This window comes from Nicotiana tomentosiformis, chromosome 2 (assembly GCF_000390325.3).
Source record: "Nicotiana tomentosiformis chromosome 2, ASM39032v3, whole genome shotgun sequence".
Taxonomy (NCBI): domain Eukaryota; kingdom Viridiplantae; phylum Streptophyta; class Magnoliopsida; order Solanales; family Solanaceae; genus Nicotiana; species Nicotiana tomentosiformis.
In genome coordinates this window covers 17,283,371-17,288,611 of record NC_090813.1, presented here as the reverse complement: position 1 = coordinate 17,288,611, position 5,241 = coordinate 17,283,371, and the positions used below count along the sequence as shown (strand labels likewise).

General features: G+C 35.1%; 1 long non-coding RNA gene across 2 annotated transcripts; it reads right to left on the bottom strand.

Annotated features, from left to right (window-relative positions):
* Positions 1-278: 278 nt before the first annotated feature.
* On the bottom strand, positions 279-4,505 carry LOC138904267 (uncharacterized). 2 transcript variants are annotated; one of them, XR_011413417.1, is made up of 3 exons: positions 4,117-4,505; positions 1,403-1,490; positions 279-1,015 (listed from the first exon to the last, which is right to left on the bottom strand). It is a non-coding gene; the product is annotated as an uncharacterized lncRNA (long non-coding RNA). The 2 variants fall into 2 exon arrangements; XR_011413418.1 differs by lacking the exon at positions 279-1,015 and adding an exon at positions 1,022-1,207.
* Positions 4,506-5,241: the final 736 nt, after the last annotated feature.

Sequence of the window (5,241 nt, the reverse complement as noted above, 5' to 3'; positions counted from 1 at the left end):
GCTGATATGAAGTAAATACATCTTCTGTTTGAAAAGTACATAAACAGAGTTTTTTTTAATAATCTAAGGCTACCATGAATAAGAGGCAGCTACCATAAGAACGCAGGTACATCTTCAAATCCGGCAACCATCGAGCACATCAACAACATCAGCCAACATCTGCACACAATGTGCAGAAGTGTAGTATCAGTACAACCGACCCCATGTACTGAGTAAGTAACAAACCTAGCCTTAGGTTGAAAGCAGTGACGAGCTTTTACTAAGGTCGGGTCCGAAAATCAATAGTCCACAATAGTCCATAACCACGTAAAGCAAATAATACAAGAAGTAACTCAGAGATAAAATGCTCAGCTAAATCATGATTTCAAAAATAATAATTCTTCTTTTCAAGTACATCAGTGAAAACCCAAATCGTTTACCGAAGTTTCCAAAAATATGAATAAGTTTGAAAACAATAATTTCCCCAAAATTCTTTCAATAATAAATGAGATATTTCATTTTCTTTCCAGATAACCCGTGTAAAACAAATGCATCACTATGCCCATATGTCAATGCAATGAAACTCAGTGATTAAATCATATGCATACTCTCAGAGTATCATTTCACTCAGTCCTCCCAGTCACTCAATTCTCCCAGTCACTCAGTCCTCCCAATCGCTTGGCACTCGGCACTCGCACTCAATAGGTACCTGGGCTCACTGGGGGGGTGTACAGACTCCAGAGGGGCTCTTTCAGCCCAAGCGCTATAATCTGTATGGACAACTCACATGTTGTATGGACAACTCACGTTCTATAATAATATCTGGATCCGCACGGATAATTCACGTGCTGCACGGATAACTCACGTGCTATAATAATATCTGGATCCGCACGGACAACTCACGTGCTATAATAAGCCAATCTGGCATGCTACGGCGTGCATCTTGATCCCATAATTATCTTCACAATCAAACCCTCGGCCTCACTCAGTCATCAATCTCTCCAGTCTCTCGAGCTCATAGTGTCATGAAAATAGCCTGAAAATGATAATATGATGTATCAATAAATAATAACAGAGACTGAGATATGATATGCAATGAAACGAATATGACTGAGTATGAATTTTCAATTTAAAATAAATAATTAACAGTAATACGACCTCTGTGAGTCCCAATAATACTGGCACATAGCCTAAACATGATTTTCAATATGATTCTCAGCTCAAATTCCTTTAACATATGACCATACAAGGAAAATGCCAAGATTAGTTTACTATAAAATTCTACGGAAATAATTATGTTAAAATTTCCATACTGCACGCCCACACGCCCATCACCGAGCATGTGCGTCACCTCTCAACAATTTACATAATACATGTATTCAGAGTTCATACCCTCAGCTTCAAGATTATAAGAGTTACTTACCTCGAACGAGCCGAATCCAATGTCGAGAAAGCTAAACAATGCTCCAGAAATTTCATTCTGCGCGTAACAACTTCCGAACAGATCGAATCTAGTCACAATTAATTTGATTCAGTCAACCCAAATTATAGAACTTTATTCCATATCAAAATACTAATTTTTTTACAAAATCCGAAATTACACTCAAAATCGCCCGTGGGGCCACTTCTCGGAACCCGACAAAAGTTATAAAATATGAATGCCCATCCAACCACGAGTCCAACCATATAAATTTTACCAAATTTCAATATCAACTCGACCCTCAAATCTTCAATTTACCATTTTCAACCCAATCTTTACCCATTTGAACTCAAATATCTTTCCATAAACCTTATTGGTACATATATGTATACATAATACTCTCACACCCAATAATCATACTTCTCATGACCTACTTTTAATCAAAATCCCGAAATTTAGGGATAGAGAGTAGAATCTTACCTATTAGATGAAGATCTTGTGAAATCTTCAAGCCTTGAGCAAGAATTGATGAACAAAATAGCTAGGTCTTTTCTTTCTCTCTCTAAGATAGCTCTCTCCTCTTTCTACAAAATCACATTTTACCTTCTAAAATGATCCCCTAAGTCCTTATATCAAAATTTGATCGGATATGAAAATTTTCAAAAATGACCCCCGAAGTCAATTATGTGGTGCAATTTTGCTATAGCATTATCGTTTTGTGGGCAGCAGAATTGCAGCATAATCAATTATGCGACAGCATAATCAATTATGCTATAGCACAATCAATTATGCAACATCATAATGATTATGTGACAACATAATATTTTTTTTCAAAATTTGCCCGTCTCTGCTCCACTTTGCGATGCTTTGGCGGTCGCAAAATTGATCGCAAATCCAGCCTTTGGTAATTTGGTCATAACTTCTTGTTGGAGTGTCCAAATGACGAACGGTTTGAAGCGTTAGAAAATAGACTCAAAGATATTTCATTTGATAGGTAATACACAATATAAAACTTCGTATTATGATAGTTATACTCATTTGAAGTTAGGTCTTGTGCGAACTCACTTGCAACTTTAGTCTATTATGAAATTTCCAACTTATACATTCGATGCCAAAACCTATCGAATCAAGTCCAATTGACCTCAAATTTTGCACACAAGTCATAAATGACATAACGGACCTATTCCAATTTTCAGAATCGGATTCTGACCCCTATATCAAAAAGTCAACCCCCCGGTCAAACTTTTCAAAAATTCAACTTTCGCCATTTCAAGTCTAATTCTACTACGGGCCTCCAAATAATTTTTTGGACATGCTCCTAAGTCCAAGATAATCATACTGAGCTATTAAAATTATCAAAATTCAATTCCGAGGTCGTTTACACATAAGTGAATATCCGATCAACTTTTCCAACTTAAGTTTTTAATTTATGAGACTAAGTGTCTCATTTCACTCCGAAATCCTTCCGGACCCGAACCAACTAACCTGATAAGTCATAAATCAACTATAAGACATAAATTGAGCAGCAAATGGGGGAACGAAACTGTGATACTCAAAATGGTCGATCGGATCGTTACAATACTCAAATATAGGCAACATGTATTTGACAATGAGATATATAGGTTGAGATCCAACTAAACATATGAAATCAACTACAATTCTTGTCACAAAATTGCTATGGAGACCATCTGTCCTTAACGTGCAAATCCATAAAAGGTTTTAAGTCTTTAACATATTAAAACTAACATCCATTCATGTTCAAAACAGAACAAATAGTCAATTTACACAATCACAACAAATAACTTTAAAGAATAACCAACATTTCATTGCAAATCAAAACAGAGGTACATGTGTGAGATGTGTACCTAAACTCGTAAACAAGCTGAACTTTTGCCAAATAAAGGCTAAGAAAAATAGCTAACATGTGAGATAAAAACAAATCAGCAGTAGAAAGCAGAAGAAATAACCTCAAATCTCAGCTAAACAACAGAGTGACAACAACACATTTTTTTAGCAACTCGATGCAATTTTGAAGAAACCAGAAGTTGAATAGCAAATCAAACAGAGAAAACAACTTGGGAAAACCTTGATAGAATTTTCAGAGTGTTTTCTTTGAGAAATCAGTGTAAAATGAAGAGAGGATTGTGAAGTTTCGACCGAGAATTCCTTGTCTGTTTGTGAGGGAATGTGAGTCCTTATATAGAATGTATGGGTGTGCTACATGAGAGAAAAAATCAGAAAGTGTAGGGAATCTGTCAGGCAACCTAAAAATTAGAAAAATGGCATTTTTCTTAACAGAATTGGACAGCTTTCCTATTTTAGCATCTTTTTTTAACAGTTGTCCTTTTTTCTACTTTTCAGCATCTCTCCTAATTTTTCTTATTTTCAATTAACTCCATCAAGTTTCTAATATTTACAAAAAGCTATAATAAGAAAACCAGGCGAATCCAAAGATCGAAACAAAGCCAACCATATGCAAATCAACCTAAAAAGTAATCTTAACAAATAAACTGCTTCAATGTCTGAACTAATCTAAAATCAATTAACCTAAACTTATGCAGTTAAACTAACTACCATGAGATTACATCTCTAAACAAAATTCAAAATTAATTAATCTTAACTCCTAATTGGTCTGAAACATGTTTAACATATGAGAAACAACACATTTTGAGAAAAATTGGAAAAACAGAAGAGCTGCTTGGTCGAAGAGGAATTACCTACTGATCATACAACAAAGAATTTTTCGAAGGATATGGCGATTTGATCGAATATGATGTCTTCGAAACGAGCCGAAATTATCATCATTCGATTGTTCTCGTTGAGAACAATCAAACGATGCAAATTTCAGACCGAATCAAGTCTTGAAAACTTTGAAAAATCGAACAAGGCGAACTAGGGTTTCTTGGTATTCTTAGATCCGGGATTCACGGTAATTATGTGGTTTTCTGGGGAAATTGATGAGAGATTAAGGATTAAGCAGATGTGAGAGTTGTAGGATGAAGTTTTGAAGGTGTTTGGAAATGAGCCGCCGAGGTGGATTTTTGGGGTGGCTAGGGTTTTGAGAGGATTTGGGAGAGATGAGAGTGAAGTGAGGATTCTCTTAAGGTTTTTTTGGGGGGGGGGGGGGGGGTTCCATTCGGACAGATTTAAGGGAAAGGGGTGAGGAGTTCCTAACCGTAGGATAATGAAAAAATCAACGGTTGAGATCAAACAAAGGCAAAACAGGGCCATTTTGATTTAGTGATGGGGCTGGACCGGATTAGATATTTTGGGCTGGGGCGAAATTGGGGTTTTAGAGGCAACGGGCTCAAATGCTGTCCCAATTGAACTACTGAAACTCAAAAGCCATGCTTCTCTTTCTTCTTTTAAATTTCACTTTTAGCCACTAATTAAACTATCATAATAGGTAAACTAAAATTGTAACATTAATCTCTTTACTACTTTATCTATCAATTAATTAATTAATTACCTTATCAATATGAACTTATAAAAGAAAATTATTAATTTAAAACCAAAAGCTAAAAATGTAAAAATGACTATGGTATTTTTTGTGAATTTTCGTTTGATAATGCACTTAATTAATGTAATTAAATCTTAAATTCAATTAAGATCTAAAACCCTATGAGATGAATAATTGAACATTTTTTAATGATTTTCATTGGTTTTAAAATACTTCTAAATATGCATGATCAATGCAAATAATTGCAAAACAAATTGGATAAAAATAAAGAAAAATTCCTACAATTCTATGAAGTAATTAAGGAAAATTATTTTGGAATACTTTTAGGAGTGATTTCCATTAGGGAAAAAATTACGTGCTCACAGCAGCCTCTCTTTGCTCG